The sequence below is a fragment of the Corvus brachyrhynchos genome, unplaced genomic scaffold, assembly GCF_000691975.1.
Source record: "Corvus brachyrhynchos isolate BGI_N302 unplaced genomic scaffold, ASM69197v1 scaffold105, whole genome shotgun sequence".
Taxonomy (NCBI): Eukaryota; Metazoa; Chordata; class Aves; order Passeriformes; family Corvidae; genus Corvus; species Corvus brachyrhynchos.
Window position 1 is genome coordinate 2,787,719 of NW_008238452.1, and position 10,348 is coordinate 2,798,066.

The following is a 10,348-nucleotide window of genomic DNA, read 5'->3' on the forward strand; positions in this document are numbered from 1 at the left end:
TGGAACAGGCATAATCTTTTCCTGACATTGTTCAAGCTTTTCTGTGCCCACAGTTTGTGCTTTTCTCTGGGCTCTTCTCTCAAATGTCAAAATAAGAAATGCTGCTACAAAAGCATGAAAATTCAAATATATGAAAGCAAAACACCAGCCTTTTAAATACTGTACATCAGAGGTAAGCAAAATGGCTAAAATTCTGTGGAAAAAAAGAATATCCAGAAAGGAGGAGAATATCTAGACAATGGGACTTAAAGCACCATTTTTTTGCTACTCTAGAAATCTGTAAGTAATATCTGTCAATATTAGCTACCAGAATTATGATGTGTGCCCCTTCCATTATACTAACAGAAAATTGTACATTGAAAAATTTTGCAACTCACATGAGAATGAATCAAACAAAATCTACTTGCCAGTTTACAGGCCATGTAATTTAATATTTGCAATTATATCAATAATTTGATGTGATAAATGCAAATATCTCTGAGTTTCTTCAAAAACATAGTTTGCTTAAGCCTTTTGCACCTGTAGATGTAAAGATGTTTTTCTAGATATGAGTCATTCCCAAAAGAAAAAAGAACGCCCTTTGAATTTCTGAAGTGCTTCAATATATCAAAATTCCATTTCGTAGGATTCAGCAAGTGCTTTTCTAAATCCAAACGTTTATAAAAAGTTATACAAAACTTTACAGACAATTTTCAGTTACCAAAACAATTACAGGCAATTTCTTAGAAATAACTTTCTCATTGCAGCTGTATTACATTTTTACTGTGAGCTATTTCAAATATAGCCAAACTTAGAAGGTTTTTTAAAAAAAATTGTACTTTTTAAAAAGCTATTTCAATGGCTAAGAAAAAGCCCATTGAAATTGTAGCAGCTTTGGTAGGTATTAAGCAATGCCTTTATTATAAGGTCTGCTCATGTCAGTGGAATTACTCTGGTGGTTCATCAGCATAAGTGGTTTGAGTTTTGACCCCTTTCAGATTAACACATTTAGACAGAGTTAAGAGTGTGCTAAGAAGCACTCCACCACTCATAACTTGCAGGAATGGAAATAAAGTGAAGAAAAGGTCATTTTTGCACTTTTGTCTCACCTCCAGCTCTGTTGATAACACCTCCCAACACTTCATCAGGCTTTCACCTCCAGATATGGAAGAAGCAATCTAATCCCAACACTGTCCAGCTCACACTCCACTGCAGTCTTAATAACGACCTCAGTGTCCACTGTCAGCAGATCAACACATCTGGCTGTCACGTTTAATGTGCTTCCAGTGCTGTTTTGCCTGAAGTGGGCCATGATGCTGCTGAAATGTTGTGCTGGGAGGCAGAGACAGTACAGAAGCGGAGGGCTGATGAATGAAATGAAAAGTTATAGGGAAGAAAAAAATTTTAATCATTTTTTTTTCCTTGGGTAAGTCAAATGAAAATTGAATGCATACCTATTATCTCACACAGCCCTCAGAGGTCCCAGGGTTGCAACTGGATATCACAACAGGGAGAGAATTTTATTCTGCAGCCAGAACAGGAACTGGTTATGAATTCAGCAGACCTGGCAGGTAGGTTTCTGTGTTTTGTATTTGATGAGCTGAAGGTAGGGGCACAAAAGCTCTGTTTGATGCACTGTACTCCACAGTGATGCAAGACTTGGCACCGGGCATTCTCATTACTCCTTGAAGGCAGCTGGAATCCTGCCCACACTTGCATCATTACAGTTTAATCGACGATCTTAAAGGTCTATTCCAACCTGAATGTTTCTATGATCATCTACAGACCCCATCTTCATTGAAGTCTTCATTGATGTCAGACATTTCTTTCTTAAGAGGGTGCAACATCTGTTCAATGAATGAGTAAATCTATTTTTCTTTGGTCCTCTTATTGAGCTTTTTCTCCATTGGCTCCTTTTACTAACTGCATTTGAATTGTTAACACCACTTTGTATTTCAGTTAGGGACAGATAGAGTGGAAAACACCTTTGCTGCACCACTTGCTCCTTTGATGCTCCAGGAATAAAATATTACTATAGCATTTTTCTCAGGATGCAGTTTAGCAGTCATTGAGGCAGAATAATGTTGATTTAAATCAATAGGTATTGAACCCTACCTTTTCCTTATTACATAGATAATACACCGTGAGTCCTGCTGTTGTTGTTGAGGACTGAACATGCCATAACACTCAAGTTTTACTTGCTCTGACATGAAACAATTCAGACTGGGCTACTCATAATGTGTCACTGAGAATCACGTCCTCCCAGACAGGGACAGCAGCATCTGACTTTTAGTGCCTGATTCAACTCCCAGTTGCCTTCCCAGTCACACTAATGAGAGCTGAATTGGCCTTTTGGTATTTATCACTTAATAGACTCATTCTGCTTGGAAAAAGAAAATTAAAATGTTTTTCCAGCCATGTTTTATAGCCTAGAAATATACTGGTCTGAACTCGGTAGTTTGATTTTTCAACACCTGCTCTGCAACAGCATGTTTTCTTTTTCCTTTAAGAGTTAGAGCACCCCACAGTGCTCTTAACTGCATATTGTGGCTGGGGGCTTTTTTTTTTTTTTTTTTTTTTTTAAGTTCTGCCACATTTTTAAAGATTTTGAAAAATATCCTCTACCATTCAAGTGTTAAATTCAGCATTATTCCACTGAAAGTCAGATACCCATCAAATAAACAGATGAATCCCATCACTCCTGAAGAGAAAAAGAAAGTAAAAATCCAATAAAAAATCCCTACCACATAAAAAGTGGAAATCCTGCAATTCAAAGCCAAAACTACTGATCTCTGGTACTTAAGGATAATTTAAATGAACAGAAGAAAGAAAGGGGATCTCAAAGCAATTGTTTGAGTTTATTTTTGATTCACTTTTCTTTAAAGTGCTCTGATTTCCTTGTCACAAGATGCAAAAGCCTAAAATGCAACAAAGCGCTTGTATGATTCTCTTTTCTAGTGTCGCAGTAAAACTTCCACAATCAAGTTGGGAGTGTGTAAGGTAACTGGGAAATACTGTAATATGTGGAATGCATACATATTGTTATGTCTTGGAAAGCTGCAAATTGAAAGAGTAAATTTAAAAGAAAAAGCTTTAATAGCCTTTTGTCCATAATAGGCTACTTAGTAATAAATAAAAAGAAAAAAATAAAAAAGCAGTGCTTGCAGCTGTTTTAGACTGACAAACTTACTAAGACAATTTTGGTACTGAAACTGTAATTTCCTGGGAACCCACAAGATGGTAGAGTTCAGCTGAGGAGAGAAACTATGCTGAATCTTTTGCCTGGACCATGAACACGTAGTTACTAACTAGTTAAATGTGCTAATTTTGCTGTGTCCCAGAAACTCAAACAATTTTGACCTTTTTCTTTTTTTTTTAATAATCTGTTTAAACATTTGGAGAGCTTTACTTTTCTGGCTTGGTTTTTGTTTTCCATTTGAAGGGAAGCACCTCATTTACTCCCTCAAGCATCTGTATTCCATGCTCCTGATGGAATTTAGTAATGGGACGTAGTTATTGACAGGGAGACACTGGGAAAAAAGACTATTTGTCTGGAATCCAGTAAGTCCATAACACAGTGCAACTGTACACAGTCACTGTGAAGCTGCTGGACATTCACTCTGTCTTCATTAAACAAAGCAACCTAAAATCTCTAAAACCTAAATTTCTAAAAGTCTCTAAATCAGAAGTACCACCTACTAACCAGTAAAACAGCTCAGCAGATCCACAAATCTGGAAGTTAAATCTGTTCACTGGAGCCCAACAGCTTTGCTGGTAGTTTCCCTGATGCTAAGTGGGGCTTTACTGACTCTTGTCATGGTGCCATTTGCTCATGGAAGAGAAATAAAGTACCTATGACATCTCAAATGCAGTTTTTGAAGAAGTGAGGCCATGAAGGTACAAACCACTTGGAGCTCAGAATAATAAAATGTTGGTATGAAATTGGTTACAACGGCAACTTACTTCAGCATGGATATGATTAGAGGATAAAGCAGGAAAACCTAAGGAAGAGCATATTTAGAAGGAATTTAAGTAAGAGACAGTATCTGCATAACATTCAGAAATGTGTACTCTCTATAGGGGAAAAAAAACCCAACAACCTCCCTCAAGTTTTTTAAAAAATATTAGGAAAAACTATGAAGCATTCAAGGGCAAACAGCACATAGGCTCTGTACTGAGTAGTGTGAGATGTAAGTAGGCCTTATACTACATAACCTTAAAGTAAATTATTACATTTCATGCTTGATAAAAAAATTAAAATCTCAGACTTAAATCAGGCTCAGAATAACACAGAACAAGTCTATTATGTTTTTCCTTTTAGTAGCATATGGTGACTTATTAGGAAGACTTTTCAATACACCAAGGTGCACCTAGGAGCCTTTAGGCTGTACAGAATGCAAAATATATCATGTTTTATGTTAATTAAACGTTTAGTCTTTCACTGATTGAGGAACTATGGTAGAACTTTATTTTTACAAAAATTGCCAGTAATATTAACATTCTAACACATTATGAAGGGACCCAAAGGGTAAGTCACAGCCACTTTATATCACTATTTAGTGTCATCCTGAAAAGTACTTTCATTGCTCTAAGGTGAAATATAGCACACCAAGTGCTGAATGGGAATTGGCAGTGAAAGCTGGGACTCACATCAGGTGACAATAAATGAGGAATGGTTACTTGTGGCTGGAGAAGCAGCTGTAATGCCCCGTGGCTCCCCGTGATTTCAACTACCCGTAGAAAGGACAGTAATGGGGACCTGGGAGGGGGTATCTGGTGATGCCTTGGCAGTGCCTTGGCTCTTTAGTCTCCCTGCAGGGCTGCAAACATCTCTCTCAGGGAAGTGCAGGATTTTAGGAGCACTGCTTTGCCCTTTGCAACTGCACCATTGCAGCAGGATGGGGATAACTGAGCAGTTTGCAGCCCTGAAACAATAGTGGGCTTTCTGAGGAAGAGCCACACAACACCCTTTGCACTCATGTTCTCAAGGTTAACTCCATGAAAAAGGAAAGAAATGTTCCCTTAAAAAAAGGAGTGGCTAAATCCTGAGCAAAGGGTGATTGAGAACCACTTTCTCCTGCAAATCCTGCCCTGGTTGCAGCAGAAGCCTTAAAAGGTACTAAATGCCAACAGTCCCTCTTGGGATTAAGCATCTGAGAAGAAATAAGTAAACTCTGGTTAGCAGAATATTTATTCAAAATGTTCATCATGGAGGTGATCAGAGGGCTGGAGCACCCTGGGTCAAATACAGCAAGAGTCAAACCCTCCCTTAAACAGAGAGCAAAGTCCCTCCAAAGCTCTTTGATGTCCCAGGTTTCAGGTTGTTAGAAACTTTAATAATAAACCTTGTGGTATGCATAATTTCACATAGATATTTGTGTGTGTGTGTCTGTCCATCTGGGAATGAAATAGCAATAGGAACAGAGAACCAGAAAAGGGAGAATGAGTGCAGCAAGTATTTCTTTTACACCTCTTCAACATTTGGAATGGTCTTTGAGTGGGAATTACTAAAACTTCTGCCATGATTTTCCTTAGGGAATGCCTCATTTACAGACTGCAGTGTGCACTCTGCATCATTTCAGAATAGAATCCTAGAATATGCTGAGTTGGAAGGGACCCACCAGGGTCAGTAAATGCTGTCTTGAAGTTTTTGCTGCAGTGTACAATCATTTATATTAGCAAGGGTGGTGGAGTTTATTTATTTGTATGCAAGCTGCATTTGAGGCTAAGCTGCTTCACCTTCTTGAGGAGTCACTAGCCATATGGAAAAGCCACTGTCCATTCCATTTGACTGATTCCTCTGTTTCATAGCTGACTGCTTCCATTTAATTTAGAGGTAATGAGGATGTACCGCCCTCCCTCCTCACTTAAAATTTTTCTGTCAGTGTTTCTGGTTTTGTGACCCTAATGAAAAGCTGAAAGCTGTTCACTAGTCACCATTCCAGGGCAAGGCAGGAAAGAGGCACAACAAGTTTCAGCCTCTTCATGAAAACAAACATAACCAATATAACTATACAAACGAACATAACTAATTCCTTCGCACACAACGCACTGAGGATCCCAGAGCAGGGAGGGCACCTGCTTGGCCATGGGGAGGCACTGCAGGTTTCTACAACTGACTCTTTCTGCTTCGGCAGGAGTGTTCTTTCATCTTGTGAGCGTTTATTAGACGAACACTCGTAATTACCTGTTCTATAGATCCTGATATGAAGTTGATCCAGTGTGCAACCTTAACTAAACAATTATTTGCTTTTAAAATGCTTGTCTTTATAATCCAAACCATATTTCGAAACCAGTATTTAAAGACACACTAAATATTGGGAAGGCTCGTATTTTCACACTGAAATAAACATTTCCATGGCTCCAGTTCTGGTGTCTCTTGAAACCATCGCAGTTTATATCACAGTGTTATTGTGCACCAGGCTGGTCTGGAGGTATATGCAGCATAATCATGCTTTCAGAAAGGCAGGTTTATCTGTGTGTTTATGACCAAACCTTTCTTCCAATCTGGACTTCTGTTCTGCTGGGGGTGCCCCTGCCAGCCCAGCTCAGGTTTGCAGACAACGAGGTTGGTATCCCCAGTGAGGTTGGTACCCCAGGTGACAGTGCAGGCGATATGGGGGACATATACAAACATATTAATTGCCTTATCGTCTGCCTACAATTTTGCTTTATAATTTCCCTGCTAGAGCACTGACCTTAAAATGGGAGGCAAAGCCTGGAAAAGATGCAAAAGACCTGTGAAGGCTGAGAAGCTTTTGGTTTAGCACAGCTTTCTTGCCCTTGCCAAGGAGGAGACTGGTGTGCTGCACACCTAGTGGCTTTGCTGCAGCATGACCCAGGCCTTGACCAGGGAATAGACCAGATTCTGCTCCAGGCTTCTGAACCATGGAAATGTGGGTGATGGGGAGAGGGATGGAAATCTGATGGGGCAGAGAACCAGGAGCAGAGCCATAGTAATGAGATAATTCCCTTCCTTGCCCTGGAGTTTCTCAGCATTGAACTCTTCCTGCTGCAGGTCATGTTTCCTTAAAATTCACAAAAACTAACTTGACTTCTCTTAATGTCTGTCGTTTTCCATATTTCCATTTCCATATTGGGAGTGTGCAGCAGTAATTGTGCTTGGTTGGTGTTAGAGGGAGCTGCAGTGTTTATATTTAGGGTATCCCAGGGTAGATGGCTTTGGCAAGTCACTGCTCGGGGTGCAGGAGGCAAACTGTTCTTGCATGCAGTCTGTGCCCATGGAGCTTGTCGGGCTGCTACAAACCTGGACTTATATGTAGAGAGTTGTACTGGCTTTGACAGCTTGGAAATGATGTAAAACTCATCTCCTCATATTGTGCCATTAATACAGGGCTTTTTTGTTGCTTTTTTTTAAAGTATATGCCAAGGGGTTAAATCTTGGCAGGTCAGATTTTCTCTGTGGCAGGAGGTGTCACACGCCAACATCTCGAATTGAAGATGGTACGTATTTCCCACAGCACAGTTTTCCGTAGCGTTGCCTCTACACATCGCAGTGATCCAAAGCACTGCCAAACTCCCCGAGTGAAAAGCACCCACCTGTTCTTTGGCACTCCCTCCTGCAGCACAAAGCAGTGCATAGGCCAGCAGGATGGATGCAGGGAAGGAGAACCACAGCTAACCTGTCTGTTTACCTGGAAACCTGAAATTGTTGGTGGGCATTTCCCAGGAAAAAAAAAAAAAGTAATTTGATAGATGTGTGGGTTTATGTTTCTGTGGAATATTATGTGCACTAGGAAGCACATACAGCAATTAGCACTAAGAGCTGTTAATACACAGCCCTGGATCAGAATAATTTCAACAGAAGGATTTTTATTTTTTCTGCAGAAAGTTCTTACAGAAAGGTGTCTGCAATTGAATCTTTTTAACTCGTCTTCCTTTATCTTTCCTCTCTCACTGCTTACCTTGTTCATTGAGATTTTAGGCCATGAAGAGCAGGGACTGAACTCACACTACATTTCAACAACCCATACCACAGTGGCATCCCTCTTTGCTGGAAGTCCTTTTCTTAAGTACAATCCCAGGTAAAAAAACCCTTTTAATTAGTAAAAATACCTTGCAAAAATATTCTGCCCCACTTGCCCAACTCTAGCTAAACAACAGAAAAAAAAAGAAGAAAACCAGAATGCTGTATAATGAGCTCTTGGGGTCATATCATTGTGAATCAAGTTTTGATAAATCATTTCCTGTGAAATTTGAAGAATAAAACCCAAGGACTTATTCAGCTCCTTATTCTGTTGTCTTAGATCTGGCTTCCTACCAAAAGAGGTTTACAACAAAGATGTTAGTGCTGTATTTCAGATCCAAGTGCCAATATCAGTATTTTTCAGAAAACAAAACTTCATTGTTAACCAAATTTATTTAAAAACAAATCAGCGGGACCTCTTTGTAATTACGTATGTGCCTAGCTATTTGCAAAATCTTTTCTTTATCTGTAATCCTTCAGAGGATGTAGTAGAAAAGGGCCAGTTCCTCTGAGTTTTCCCCCTGCCCGGAGTCTAAAAGGGTTTAATTGTCTGCACAGATGTTGGTCTCAGCAGGGTACAGTAGCTCTCTGTTATTTTTTAAAAGGGGCAAGAAAAAAAGTTAAAGATTTTGAGAAAACTAATACCCTAAGTATTTTCTTGGAGCATCTACATATATCCCTTTTGGCTGTCTCGGAGCATATGAAAAGATGGACTATATTTCCAAGCAGCTCTGGACACAAAGCCAGCTTTCTGTGTCCCCTGTGTCCCCCCATCCTGCCTGCCCTGCCCAGCCCAGCCCCGGCAGCTGCCCTGACCCCCAGCCCCAGCCAACACGCCCATGACTGCCCTGTGCCTGGGGATGCTGAAAACAGCTCTGGGATGCTTTGCCTTTGTGCAGGTATAGTCTCCCTTCTCCAAGAGGGGGCTGCATTATGCGGATTTGCATGAAATTTGTATATCTTTCCTAAGAGAATCTGTGGATGCCCCATCCCTGGCAGGGGTCAAGGCCAGGTTGGATGGGGCTCTGAGCAACCTGGTCTAGTGGGAGGTGCCCCTGCCCAACTGGTTTGGAGGTAGATGGTATTTTAGGTCCCTTACAAACCAGACTGTTCTATGACTCTGATCATTTTAAAAAGTGCAAATTGTCCTTTCAAGGAAGCATCTTATTTCTGTTACACATGTAGGAAGAAACCTTGAGCAAAGTGAGAATGACCACTGCTCAAATGAGAAAGAATGAAGACTGTTAATGAAATGGTTCTATGAATTTGTCCTACCTAATATAACACTTTTTAAAAAATTTAATATTCAGCATTTTATGAATGTAATTTTGCTTTCATGGTTTCTCTTAAATTTAATACATATTGTGACTGGAAGTCATCTGCTATTATGTTTTATTAGTATTAAAAATGAACGCTCTTGTTAGTTTTACCACAGTTATCTGAACCTCATTTACCACAATCTCCTTGTTTTCCAAAATAATTGCATCCCCAGAAAGCTATTAATTGCATTTAAAAGCACTACCATTAGCCAAGGCCTTAATTATGCAAACATATTCAGTGTCCCTATGACGCTTGGATAATCAAGGTGGTACTGTCTATAAACAGCAGCCCTGCGCTCAGGTCTTTCTGCCCTTGGCTGAATAATCTTCCCTGCACCTGTTGTGCATCACAAAAATAATGGGATGACTTATGAAATAATAAAAAAACCCAAAATGATGACTCCAACTCCAGTTCACTCCCTGAAATAACATTCCATTTTTTCCATCAGCAAAGGACATGATCCGAGGTATCGATTATTAGTAGGCTTTTTAACAGCAGAATTTTGAAAGATGAAAGATCTCCTTGCCTAGTCTGTTTTCTTTCAAATGTCTGTTTATAGATCAATTATTTAAAAAAAAAGAAAAAAAGGTCCTCCAGTTATATGGATCAATATCCAACAAATGATTGACAGAAGGGAATCCCCATAAGGCACAATTAAATCCTGCAGCATGCAAATTCCATGCACACCGGATTTCTGACCACTGTCAGATGGGATATTCTGGAGGATATGCTGACTAAATGTAGACAAACAATAATTCATAACTGAGTACTAGAACAATAGCTGCAATCCTTGATTAGGATCCTCCCATTATCTTTGGACTGTAGCAGTTTGCTATAGAGCAAACTGACTCCTTTTTCACAAGGAATTGCTGCCTTTTTCCACATGCTTTTCTTCATCCCCAAATAAATTGGTGGATGAAAATAAACATGAAATGCTGCAAATTGAGCGGGTATTTTGCTCTGGGATGGTTGCTTCAGGAGGATTTTGTGCATGAGGTGGACAAGGCAGCCGCTGCACTGAAGCAGTACCCATATTTTCAGGAATGCTGCTGTGGCTTTTCC